The sequence below is a fragment of the Bombina bombina genome, chromosome 5 (assembly GCF_027579735.1).
Source record: "Bombina bombina isolate aBomBom1 chromosome 5, aBomBom1.pri, whole genome shotgun sequence".
NCBI classification, from domain to species: Eukaryota; Metazoa; Chordata; class Amphibia; order Anura; family Bombinatoridae; genus Bombina; species Bombina bombina.
Genome location: NC_069503.1, coordinates 258773897 through 258788532, shown reverse-complemented (window position 1 = coordinate 258788532; position 14636 = coordinate 258773897). Strand labels below are relative to the sequence as shown.

At 39.7% G+C, this 14636-nt stretch overlaps 1 protein-coding gene across 1 annotated transcript in view; it reads left to right on the top strand.

The window, feature by feature from the left end:
• PLXDC2 (plexin domain containing 2) overlaps positions 1–14636 on the top strand; it is a 1268934-nt gene that overhangs the window by 1230974 nt on the left and 23324 nt on the right. The window lies entirely within an intron of this gene.

Genomic DNA, 14636 nt, shown 5'->3' with positions numbered 1-14636 from the left:
TATTTTAAAAAACAGCAATGCTATTACATTTTATTTGATGAATTTTAAGAACATGATTTGAATTTTGTATTAAATTCTAAAAATCTTAAGTTTTATTTGCTGAATTATTAAAACTATTTTTAAATTATTATTGTATTTTGAATATAGTGTATCCATTATTTTAATAAATTGTACGAATAATATTTTAGTCACTTTTTGACATTTAATTTTTTAAAGGTAAGATAAACAAAATAAATGGCTGGGATGTTAAAGGGACATGGAATCCACACATTTCTTTCATGATTCAGATAAATTATAGATTGTTAAATATTTTTCCAACTTTTGTTATCAATTTTGCTTCATTCTCTTGGTATCTTTTTATTGAAGAAGCAGCGATGCACTCCTGGAAGCTAGCTAAACACATTTTGTAAGCCAATGAAAATGGGCATACAAGTTCAGCCACCAATCAGCAGCTATCTCCAAGCTCCTAAGCCTATCTAGATATGCTTTTCAACAAAAGATACCAAGAGAAGGAAGCAAATTAGATAATACAAGTAAATTGAAAAGTTGTTAAAAATTGTACTGTCTATCTGAATCATAAATAAATATTTTGGGTTTCATGTGCCTTTAACATGCTTAAAATGTTGATGCTCAAGACAAGCACCAAAATACAGTGACTATGCAAGAATGACATTATGGCCTAATTTTCATTGCTGTTTTAAACTGGTGGTAGCAACAAGTATCACCATTAAACTCTATGGAGATGTTTTTTGTTACCAGCAGTTTGAACAGGGTGATATATCTAAGGTGGACCCATTGCTGAAAACCAAGCTGAGCTAATTAGTTGTCTATATGTTTGCTTCCTTTGAAAAAAATGGTATGCTTTGGCATAGTATTGTATGAATCTATTTGCTACAGTGTGCTAATTGTTTGTTGTAGTGACAGACTTACTGTAAGGATCCCATAAACTTTGTTTGTGCTAATATTCAAACTAGGGATGTCGCTGTTTACTTCCTACACTGGGCCCTACATGGGATAGAACCAGGGGCAGAGTCTAGCTTGCTCTGTTTGTGCCACTAGAGGATGTTTACTTGCATTGGTTTGTGGAAGAATATTTTGATCAGTCTTTGTGTTTCTCAGCTCCACCCCCTCTGGATGTTAGCTATTCTGGGAAGTGCTCTCTGACAACATATTAAGCAGCTATGGGGTCAATTTGTTAAAGTCTGGGGGACATGATACGCTGTATAGTATCATGTCCGCCAGACATCGCTGAATGCGGACAGCATATGCTGTCCTTATTCAGCATTGCAAAAGCAGTTCTAGTGAATAGGATTGGGCGGATTGCTGTACGCAGCCTCAGAGGTGGCGTATGAGTTAAGAAGCAGCGGTCTATAGACTGCTGTTTTTTAAATCCTGTTTCCGGTGAGCCTAAAGGCTTGCGCGGAAACAGGGTGAATTGGCCCAATTCAGCCAATAATAAATTGACCCCTATGAGGCCAATTTATCAAAGATCTTGCGGACCTGATCCGACAGTGCGGATCAGGTCCGCAAGACCTCACCGAATGCAGAGAGCAAAATGCTCTCCATATTCAGCATTGCACCAGCAGCTCACAAGAGCTTCTGGTGCAACGCTGCCCCCTGCAGACTCATGTCCAATCGGCCGATAGCAGGGAGGTGTCAATCAGCCTAATCGTACTCGATTGGGTTGAATTGCAGCAATGTCTGTCCGCCTGCTCAGGCAAAATTAATTACATAGTTTAGCTGCCTGGAAAAGCCAACTCCACCCCTCTTATCAGTGTTTAGACGTGTTTAGATGCTCCAGCAGATAATCCCTATGCATTTTTGCATTCTACCAAAAGAACAATAGATATAGATACAGCTATAGAGGGACATTTGTGGTGAGAGTTAGAGCTTTACAATTCTGATACTAAAAAGAAAGGGTTAATGGCAAGGCACTGCAGTATAAATTTTCAGGTAAAGTAATTAAAGTACATCCTATCTAATAAAAGGCCAAGTGTGTTTGTCCGAAACTGTCATGCACAGTAGAGACTGCGCGCAAGGACAAACACACCTGGCCTTCCAACTGACCTGGCTGGCGTGTGATGGAGTGGGCATGGCCGGGCGGGTGCGACACGGGCGGGGCCCGGGTGCAACGTGGGCGTGGCCGGGCGTGAAGCGGATGGGGCCAGATGCCGGGGCCGACAGAGAGCTCTAAAGAGGGGGGATAAAGAGAGGGGGGAGAGAGACAGCAAAAGAGAGGGGGGAGAGAGACAGCAAAAGAGAGGGGGGAGAGAGACAGCAAAAGAGAGGGGGGAGAGAGACAGCAAGAGAGAGGGGGGAGAGAGACAGCAAAAGAGGGGGGAGAGTGCACAAAAGAGAGGGGGGAGAGTGCACAAAAGAGAGGGGGGAGAGAGCACAAAAGACAGGGGGGAGAGAGCACAAAAGAGAGGAGGAGAGTGCACAAAAGAGGGGGAGAGAGTGCACAAAAGAGGGGGAGAGAGACAGCAAAAGAGAGGGGGGAGAGAGACAGCAAAAGAGAGGGGGGAGAGAGACAGCAAAAGAGAGGGGGGAGAGAGACAGCAAAAGAGAGGGGGGAGAGTGCACAAAAGAGAGGGGGGAGAGTGCACAAAAGAGAGGGGGGAGAGAGCACAAAAGACAGGGGGGAGAGAGCACAAAAGACAGGGGGGAGAGAGCACAAAAGAGAGGAGGAGAGTGCACAAAAGAGGGGGAGAGAGTGCACAAAAGAGGGGGAGAGAGCACAAAAGAGGGGGAGAGAGCACAAAAGAGAGGGGGAGAGACAGCAAAAGAGGGGAAGAGAAAGAGAGCAAAAGAGGGGGGAAGAGAGATAGCAAAATAGAGGGAGAGAGACAGCAAAAGAGGGGAAGATAAAGAGAGCAAAAGAGGGGGAGAGATAGAGGAGAAGAGAGACAGCAAAAGGGGGGGAGAGAGCAAAAGAGAGGAGAGAGAGAGCAAAAGAATTGAAGAGAGAGCAAAAGAGAAGGGGGGAGGGAGAGCAAAAGAGAGTGGGGGGAGAGAGCAAAAGAGGGGGGGAGAGAGAGAGCAAAAGAGAGGGGGAAGAGAGAGAGCAAAAGAGAGGGGGAAGAGAGAGAGCAAAAGAGAGGGGGGAGAGAGAGCAAAAGAGGGGGGAGAGAGAGCAAAAGAGAGGGGGAAGAGTGAGAGCAAAAGAGAGGGGGGAGAGATAGTAAAAGAGAGGTGAGAAAGAGAGAGCAAAAGAGAGGGGGGAGAGAGAGCAAAATAGAGGGGGGAGAGAGAGTAAAAGAGAGGTGAGACACACATATACATACATACACACACAAACACACTGATTAAGCACCATTGCTCACATACATATACATACATACACTTACACACTGATTCAACACCATTGCTCACACACACATATACTGTACATACATACACACATACACACACTCACATACTAATTCAGTACCATTGCACACACACACATACATACATACTGTACATACTTACAGACTCACACACTGATACAGCACTATTGCACACACGCACACACTGACAATTAGAAGCACGCACACACTGACAATAAGAAGCACTCACACACGGATTCAGCACCATTGCACACACAAACACTCTCACAATAGAAAGCACTCACACACACTGACAATAAGCAGAACTCTCACACACACACACACACACACATACATACACACTCACACACTGATTCAGCACTATTGCACACACACTGACAATAAGAAGCACTCACACACTGATTCAGCACCATTGCACACACACACTCACAATAGGAAGCACTCACACACTCACACATACTGACAATAAGAAGCACACACACTGATTCAGCACTATTGCACACACACACTGATATTAAGAAGCATACACACAGTCACACACTGATTTAGCACTATTGCACGCATGCACACACACACAGACAATAAGAAGCATTCACACACACACTGATTCAGCACTATTGCACGCACACACACACACACTGACAATAAGAAGCACACACACAGTCACACACTGATTTAGCACTATTGCGCACACACACACACACAGACAATAAGAAGCATTCACACACACACTTCACACACACACACTGATTCAGCACTATTGCACACACACACACACAGATTCAGCACTATTGCACACACACACACACTGACAATAAGAAGCACACAGTCACACACTGATTTAGCACTATTACACACACTGACAATAAGAAGCACACAGTAACACACTGATTTAGCACTATTGCACACACACACACTGACAATAAGAAGCACACAGTAACACACTGATTTAGCACTATTGCACACACACAGACAATAAGAAGCATTCACACACACACTGATTCAGCACTATTGCGCGCACACACACACACTGACAATAAGAATCACACACAGTTACACACTGATTTAGCACTATTAAACACACACACACACACTGACAATAAGCATTCACACACCCTCATTCAGCACTATTGCACACACACACTGACAATAAGAAACACACAACACCACCTAGAAAAACCCACATGACTCAATTCATTTATTTTGTTTTATTTCTGAACCCACAACAGCGTTCAAAGTGTACCTGATCAGCTTGAAACCCAGATTCTTTTCTGTCCTCAGGCTCCCAACTGCTAGGAGTGGAATGTTACTGCAGCAACAGAGTGGAGAGCACAAAATCCATCTTGCGTTTCCAGTGCATAATTTTAACTCTCTGGCTGACAGAGACGGTTGCAATACATTGCACTGCAGTAAATTGCTGAAGTGTGCTTAGCCTTCTCCTCTAAATTATAACAAGCTTCCCTGCACAACTATATCTGAACACATTAATTGTATTTTTTAAGTAGAAATTTTATGTTACTAAAGCCCTGAAGTTTAAAGCAATGGTATATGACTTTAGCTGCTACCAGCCCCTGCAAAGGCTTTTCCAGATTAAGGGCTAGAATATAAGTGGAGTGGTATTTTGTGCTTTCGCAATAGCATAGGATTTTCATTTTTGCGCTAGTCGGGTTACGCTGGTATTACAAGTTGAAAGTAAACAGGTTTTTCGCCAACAGTAACCCGACGCGCAAAAAGTCGAATATCGCTTATCGCGTTTATGCAATCCCCCATAAAAGTCATTGGAGAAAAAAAAGTTTTAAAACAACCCCTAACACCCCACTCTTGCGCAAACACCTTAACATCTTTGCAATAGCGCTAGCCCAACATAAAATTATGAATATTTCATTTTCCAATGTTATGTCCTATTTATTCATAAATAAATATTTCTACATATATCCAATGTTTTTTTAAACAAATATATATACAGGTTTACCCCGCTCATACAGCGAGTTAGGGATTGGAGCCCCTTGTTAAAGTGAAACAAGGCAGTTTTAGCTTTCTTTTCACTTGCCATTGTGTTTAAAAACTTGAAACATGTTTGAACTAACATATATTAGAGGTGCAATAGTGCTACATTTAGTTTAACAATAGCACAGCACAGTATTCAATAAATACTGTACCTGTAACATAGTGACAATTACTGTAGTAAAATTTGCCAGACTATAACACTGAGACACAGATTGCACTGTAATGCTGTAAACAGAATGAACTGCTCATAACAAAATGGTGCCAGTCACTTTTCTCGCAATCTCACAATGATTACAGCACTGTTTCAAAATCCTGGCAGGTTGAACTTCAGCTCCACAAAGCGCTGTATTAACGAAGCACTGTAAAGCGAGTAAAGTATATACTGTGTGTATGTATATATATATATATGAAAATATCTCTTTATAAATACTTAGAACATATTCGTTTACCAACAGAACATTGGAATGCGAAATATTTACAGTAAATACATAGTTAAAAAGGTTATTAAATATAAATATTGCATAAATATGCTTTTTATATGTTTTCATCTACCTAACAGGAAAATCCTCCAATGCACTTTATATATGTATACATATATTAATTTATTTAAATGTGTATATATGTCTGTAAATACATACAGTATATACACATATAACTGCATTAATAAATATTTATACACACACACACATATATATATATATATGTATAAACACGTGTGTATATATATATATATATATATATATATATATATATATATATATATATATATATACGTGTTTATACTGTGTAAGTATGTATCTCTATGTTAAAGCCCAGTGCAGCCTTTTTTTCTTACACCTAAGAGAGCTCATATCTTTGAGACCTTATATCTTCTGTGTGCAATATTTTTTTTTAATAATGTTTATTAGACAATGTTATTAAGAGTGTAAGTGTACTTTGTAATGTTTTTTTTATGTGTTTTGTGACACTTTATTTCCGGAAAACAGTTAACCACAGCTCTGAGATCAAGGTAGGGATTCTAGCATAAAGCACAATCAAGAAATACCACATGCAGATTAGTTTTGAATAAACTGATATATTTATATGCTTCAATTAAAAACAATAAAACATTTGTAAATTTAACTTTACAAGCTTTGGGCCAGATTGCGAATGTAGTGCTGTTTATTGCCCCGGCTCTAGTGTTAACTGCGCTAGAAGTAAGTTTTTTGCGGGTTGCGCTCGTATTATGAATTAAAAGTAAACTGTTTTCGCTAATGCGCTTACCCAGCAAGCACGATGTTAGAATATCACGTGCACATTCACGTATTCCCCCATAGAAATCAATGGAGCAAATAAAGTGAAAAAAAAATAATTCCCTAACCTGACGCTAACCTGAAATGAAAATATAAATATTTCATATTCCATCGTTCTTCACATAGAAGAGTATGTTCTATTTATTCCTAAATATATATATATATATATATATATATATATATATATATATAAATATATATATATAATGATATTTTGCACAAATACATATTTATACCTATATATATACACACACTAGGAGGACTATTTATCAAGCGTGAACTGCAAATACGCTGGAATTCCGCAGCGTAATTGTGGAGAGCCTGATTCCCCTTAGTTATCAAAGCCTACAGACCGGAAAAAGTAGAATTTTGTGACGTAACATATGATCCGCCAGTCTCAGTCCGACACAGATCGATGCTTACGTCACTACAGATGTTCCGAATACAAATTCGGCCCAATCTGACTACTTTTCTTAGTTATCAAATAACTACCAGGTACGCTCACCACTATTCCGGCCCAGCGTACCTGGAGGCGGCGGATGCCATAGGAATCAATGGGAGTCTGAAAGCAGCGAAAGCTCATGTTCGCTGCTACCCAATATCCCAATTTAATTTGTAGTTTAATGTAATTTTAGTATAAAAGTTAGGTTAGATGAATTAGTAGTTTAATATAGTTTAATTTAATTTTAAAGGTAAGTTTAAATTTATTATAAGATAGGGATGAGTTAAAATTTAATATAAAGTTAGCGGGTTGTTAGGTTTAGGGGTTAAAAGGTTAATTTAGTTTATGGCGATGTGGGGGGGCTGGCGGTTTAGGGGTTTATAACTTTATTTCTTTCATGTAATTAGCAAGAGTCCATGAGCTAGTGACGTATGGGATATACATTCCTACCAGGAGGGGCAAAGTTTCCCAAACCTCAAAATGCCTATAAATACACCCCTCACCACACCCACAATTCAGTTTTACAAACTTTGCCTCCTATGGAGGTGGTGAAGTAAGTTTGTGCTAGATTCTACGTTGATATGCGCTCCGCAGCAGGTTGGAGCCCGGTTTTCCTCTCAGCGTGCAGTGAATGTCAGAGGGATGTGAGGAGAGTATTGCCTATTTTGAATGCAGTGATCTCCTTCTATTTCATAGGTTCTCTGTTATCGGTCGTAGAGATTCATCTCTTACCTCCCTTTTCAGATCGACGATATACTCTTATTTATATACCATTACCTCTGCTGATTTTCGTTTCAGTACTGGTTTGGCTTTCTACAAACATGTAGATGAGTGTCCTGGGGTAAGTATGTCTTATTTTCTGTGACACTCTAAGCTATGGTTGGGCACTTTGTTTAAAGTTCTAAATATATGTATTCAAACATTTATTTGCCTTGACTCAGGATGTTCAACATTCCTTATTTTCAGACAGTCAGTTTCATATTTGGGATAATGCACTTGAATCAATTATTTTTCTTACCTGAAAAATTTGACTTTTTTTCCCTGTGGGCTGTTAGGCTCGCGGGGGCTGAAAATGCTTCATTTTATTGCGTCATTCTTGGCGCTGACTTTTTTGGCGCAAAAAATCTTTTCTGTTTCCGGCGTCATACGTGTCGCCGGAAGTTGCGTCATTTTTGACGTTCTTTTGCGCCAAAGATGTCGGCGTTCCGGATGTGGCGTCATTTTTGGCGCCAAAAAGCCAATGTGGGCGTCTTATTTGGCGCTAAAAAATATGGGTGTCGCTTTTGTCTCCACATTATTTAAGTCTCATTTTTTCTTTGCTTCTGGTTGCTAGAAGCTTGTTCATTGGCATTTTTTCCCATTCCTGAAACTGTCATTTAAGGAATTTGTTAAATTTTGCTTTATATGTTGTTTTTTCTCTTACATATTGCAAGATGTCTCACGTTGCATCTGAGTCAGAAGATACTTCAGGAAAATCGCTGTCTAGTGCTGGAACTACCAAAGCTAAGTGTATCTGCTGTAAACTTTTGGTAGCTATTCCTCCAGCTGTTGTTTGTATTAATTGTCATGACAAACTTGTTAATGCAGATAATATTTCCTTTAGTAATGTACCATTACCTGTTGCAGTTCCATCAACATCTAAGGTTCAGAATGTTCCTGATAACATAAGAGATTTTGTTTCTGAATCCATCAAGAAGGCTATGTCTGTTATCCCTCCTTCTAGTAAACATAAAAAATCTTTAAAACTTCTCTTTTTACAGATGAATTTTTAAATGAACATCATCATTCTGATTCTGATGACTCTTCTGGTTCAGAGGATTCTGTTTCAGAGATTGATGCTGATAAATCTTCATATTTATTTAAAATGGAATTTATTCGTTCTTTACTTAAAGAAGTACTAATTGCTTTAGAAATTGAGGATTCTGGTCCTCTTGATACTAATTCTAAACGTTTAGATAAGGTCTTTAAATCTCCTGTGGTTATTCCAGAAGTTTTTCCTGTTCCTAATGCTATTTCTGAAGTAATTTCCAGAGAATGGGATAAATTGGGTAATTCATTTACTCCTTCTAAACGTTTTAAGCAATTATATCCTGTGCCGTCTGACAGATTAGAATTTTGGGACAAAATCCCTAGAGTTGATGGGACTATTTCTACCCTTGCTAAACGTACTACTATTCCTACGTCAGATGGTACTTCGTTTAAGGATCCTTTAGATAGGAAAATTGAATCCTTTCTAAGAAAAGCTTATCTGTGTTCAGGTAATCTTCTTAGACCTGCTATATCATTGGCTGATGTTGCTGCAGCTTCAACTTTTTGGTTGGAAACTTTAGCGCAACAAGTAACAGATCATGATTCTCATAATATTATTATTCTTCTTCAACATGCTAATAATTTTATCTGTGATGCCATTTTTGATATTATCAGAGTTGATGTCAGGTTTATGTCTCTAGCTATTTTAGCTAGAAGAGCTTTATGGCTTAAAACTTGGAATGCTGATATGGCTTCTAAATCAACTCTACTTTCCATTTCTTTCCAGGGTAACAAATTATTTGGTTCTCAGTTGGATTCTATTATCTCAACTGTTACTGGTGGGAAAGGAACTTTTTTACCACAGGATAAAAAATCTAAGGGTAAAAACAGGGCTAATAATCGTTTTCATTCCTTTCGTTTCAACAAAGAACAAAAGCTTGATCCTTCATCCTCAGGAGCAGTTTCAGTTTGGAAACCATCTCCAGTCTGGAATAAATCCAAGCCTTCTAGAAAAGCAAAGCCAGCTTCTAAGTCCACATGAAGGTGCGGCCCTCATTCCAGCTCAGCTGGTAGGGGGCAGGTTACGTTTTTTCAAAGAAATTTGGATCAATTCTGTTCACAATCTTTGGATTCAGAACATTGTTTCAGAAGGGTACAGAATTGGTTTCAAGATGAGACCTCCTGCAAAGAAATTTTTTCTTTCCCGTGTCCCAGTAAATCCAGTGAAAGCTCAAGCATTTCTGAATTGTGTTTCAGATCTAGAGTTGGCTGGAGTAATTATGCCAGTTCCAGTTCTAGAACAGGGGATGGGGTTTTATTCAAATCTCTTCATTGTACCAAAGAAGGAGAATTCCTTCAGACCAGTTCTGGATCTAAAAATATTGAATCGTTATGTAAGGATACCAACGTTCAAAATGGTAACTGTAAGGACTATCTTGCCTTTTGTTCAGCAAGGGCATTATATGTCCACAATAGAGTTACAGGATGCATATCTGCATATTCCGATTCATCCAGATCATTATCCGTTCCTGAGATTCTCTTTTCTGGACAAGCATTACCAGTTTGTGGCTCTGCCATTTGGCCTAGCTACAGCTCCAAGAATTTTTACAAAGGTTCTCGGTGCCCTTCTGTCTGTAATCAGAGAACAGGGTATTGTGGTATTTCCTTATTTGGACGATATCTTGGTACTTGCTCAGTCTTTACATTTAGCAGAATCTCATACGAATCGACTTGTGTTGTTTCTTCAAGATCATGGTTGGAGGATCAATTCACCAAAAAGTTCATTGATTCCTCAGACAAGGGTAACCTTTCTGGGTTTCCAGATAGATTCAGTGTCCATGACTCTGTCTTTGACAGACAAGAGACGTCTAAAATTGATTTCAGCTTGTCGAAACCTTCAGTCACAATCATTCCCTTCGGTAGCCTTATGCATGGAAATTCTAGGTCTTATGACTGCTGCATCGGACGCGATCCCCTTTGCTCGTTTTCACATGCGACCTCTTCAGCTCTGTATGCTGAATCAATGGTGCAGGGATTACACAAAGATATCTCAATTAATATCTTTAAAACCAATTGTACGACACTCTCTAACGTGGTGGACAGATCACCATCGTTTAATTCAGGGGGCTTCTTTTGTGCTTCCGACCTGGACTGTAATCTCAACAGATGCAAGTCTCACAGGTTGGGGAGCTGTGTGGGGATCTCTGACGGCACAAGGAGTTTGGGAATCTCAGGAGGTGAGATTACCGATCAATATTTTGGAACTCCGTGCAATTTTCAGAGCTCTTCAGTCTTGGCCTCTTCTGAAGAGAGAATCGTTCATTTGTTTTCAGACAGACAATGTCACAACTGTGGCATACATCAATCATCAAGGAGGGACTCACAGTCCTCTGGCTATGAAAGAAGTATCTCGAATTTTGGTTTGGGCGGAATCCAGCTCCTGTCTAATCTCTGCGGTTCATATCCCAGGTATAGACAATTGGGAAGCGGATTATCTCAGTCGCCAAACGTTGCATCCGGGCGAATGGTCTCTTCACCCAGAGGTATTTCTTCAGATTGTTCAAATGTGGGAGCTTCCAGAAATAGATCTGATGGCGTCTCATCTAAACAAGAAACTTCCCAGGTATCTGTCCAGATCCCGGGATCCTCAGGCGGAAGCAGTGGATGCATTATCACTTCCTTGGAAGTATCATCCTGCCTATATCTTTCCGCCTCTAGTTCTTCTTCCAAGAGTAATCTCCAAGATTCTGAAGGAATGCTCGTTTGTTCTGCTGGTAGCTCCGGCATGGCCTCACAGGTTTTGGTATGCCTCTTGCCATCCGTGGACTCTTCCGCTAAGACCAGACCTTCTGTCGCAAGGTCCTTTTTTCCATCAGGATCTCAAATCCTTAAATTTAAAGGTATGGAGATTGAACGCTTGATTCTTGGTCAAAGAGGTTTCTCTGACTCTGTGATTAATACTATGTTACAGGCTCGTAAATCTGTATCCAGAGAGATATATTATAGAGTCGGGAAGACTTATATTTCTTGGTGTCTTTCTCATCATTTTTCTTGGCATTCTTTTAGAATTCCGAGAATTTTACAGTTTCTTCAGGATGGTTTAGATAAAGGTTTATCTGCAAGTTCTTTGAAAGGACAAATCTCTGCTCTTTCTGTTCTTTTTCACAGAAAGATTGCTAATCTTCCTGATATTCATTGTTTTGTACAAGCTTTGGTTCGTATAAAACCTGTCATTAAGTCAATTTCTCCTCCTTGGAGTTTGAATTTGGTTCTGGGGGCTCTTCAAGCTTCTCCGTTTGAACCTATGCATTCATTGGACATTAAATTACTTTCTTGGAAAGTTTTGTTCCTTTTGGCGATCTCTTCTGCCAGAAGAGTCTCTGAATTATCTGCTCTTTCTTGTGAGTCTCCTTTTCTGATTTTTCATCAGGATAAGGCGGTGTTGCGAACTTCTTTTGAATTTTTACCTAAAGTTGTGAATTCCAACAACATTAGTAGAGAAATTGTGGTTCCTTCATTATGTCCTAATCCTAAGAATTCTAAGGAGAAATCGTTGCATTCTTTGGATGTTGTTAGAGCTTTGAAATATTATGTTGAAGCTACTAAGTCTTTCCGAAAGACTTCTAGTCTATTTGTTATCTTTTCCGGTTCTAGAAAAGGCCAGAAAGCTTCTGCCATTTCTTTGGCATCTTGGTTGAAATCTTTAATTCATCATGCCTATGTCGAGTCGGGTAAAACTCCGCCTCAAAGGATTACAGCTCATTCTACTAGGTCAGTTTCTACTTCCTGGGCGTTTAGGAATGAAGCTTCGGTTGATCAGATTTGCAAAGCAGCAACTTGGTCCTCTTTGCATACTTTTACTAAATTCTACCATTTTGATGTATTTTCTTCTTCTGAAGCAGTTTTTGGTAGAAAAGTACTTCAGGCAGCGGTTTCAGTTTGAATCTTCTGTTTATGTTTTTCATTAAACTTTATTTTGGGTGTGGATTATTTTCAGCAGGAATTGGCTGTCTTTATTTTATCCCTCCCTCTCTAGTGACTCTTGCGTGGAAAGATCCACATCTTGGGTAATCATTATCCCATACGTCACTAGCTCATGGACTCTTGCTAATTACATGAAAGAAAACATAATTTATGTAAGAACTTACCTGATAAATTAATTTCTTTCATATTAGCAAGAGTCCATGAGGCCCGCCCTTTTTTGTGGTGGTTATGATTTTTTTGTATAAAGCACAATTATTCCAATTCCTTATTTTATATGCTTTCACACTTTTTTCTTATCACCCCACTTCTTGGCTATTCGTTAAACTGAATTGTGGGTGTGGTGAGGGGTGTATTTATAGGCATTTTGAGGTTTGGGAAACTTTGCCCCTCCTGGTAGGAATGTATATCCCATACGTCACTAGCTCATGGACTCTTGCTAATATGAAAGAAATGAATTTATCAGGTAAGTTCTTACATAAATTATGTTTTAGTTGCGGTGGGCTCCGGGAGCGGCGGGATAGGGGTTAATAACATAATTTAGGTGGTGGTGGTGTAGGGGGTGGCAGATTAGGGGTTAATAAGTATAATGTAGGTGGCGGCAGTGTACGGGGCAGCAGATTAGGGGGTAATAACGTAATGTAGGTGGCGGTGGGCTCCGGGAGCGGAGGAATAGGGGTAAATAACTTTATTAGAGTGGCGGTGGGCTCCGAGAGCAGCGGTTTAGGGGTTAATAACTTTATTTAGTCGCGGCGGGGTCTGGGAGCGGCGGTATAGGGGTTAAACATTTTAGTATATTGTGGGTGCTTAGTGACAGTATACAACTAAAGTTGGGAAAAAGCCGAAGAGCAGCGAGATCGATGACTGTTAGTTAACAACAGTCCGTTGCTTATTGCCCCGTACTTGGTGCGCGGCTTTTTGACCGCTTTTTTGTTAAATATGGAGAACGTATTCAGGTCCGCATCGGCAATGTCAGGCGAGCATATTGGTGCCGGCGAATGCAGCACAGTTGAAGGCTTGATAAGTAGGCCTCTAGGCGATAAGCCCAGTCTATTTAAAAAAAAAAAAACTACAAACCCCAAAGCTAAAGTTACACAAAATAAAAAATGTTAAATTACAGAAAAAAATAAACAAAGCTATCCAAAATAAAAAAAAATAAACCTAAACTAATACCCCTATAACAAAAAATTCCCCAAAAATATAAGTACCATCTAATCTAATACTAAACTACCAATAGCCCTTAAAAGGGCTTTTGTAGGGCATTGTCCTAAGTAAAAGAGCTCTTTTACCTAAACAAATGACCAATTACCCCCTAACAGTAAAACCCCCACCCACCAAAATAAAAAAACCTAACACTAAAAAATAAACTATCCATTGCCCTTTGTATGGGCATTGCCTTTAAAAGTGCATTCAGCTCTTTTACTGCCCTTAAAAGGGCAATCAGCTCTTTTCCAGCCCAAAAACCTAACAAATCTAAAAAAAAAAGTCACCCCAAAAAATAAAAAAAGCTTAACACTAAGCCCCAAATAGGTACTCAATGTTCCTGAAGTCCAGGTCTTCTTCCAGGCGGCTCCATCATCTTCTATCTTCATCCAAAACGAATGCGGAGCGGAGGTGCAGAGCTTTCTTCACTGTGTGAATCCTCATCGGTTGTCCTCAACGGCGGTGGTGTTCCTCAGCGGCATGGAGGCTCCTCGTCATCCAATCTTCGTTGTACATTGAAGATTGAATGCAAAGTACTGCAATCAATTTGGGGTACCTTGCATTTCTATTGGCTGAAATGTTGAAATCAGCCAATAGGATTAGCGATACTAAAATCCTTTTGGCTCTTTAAAT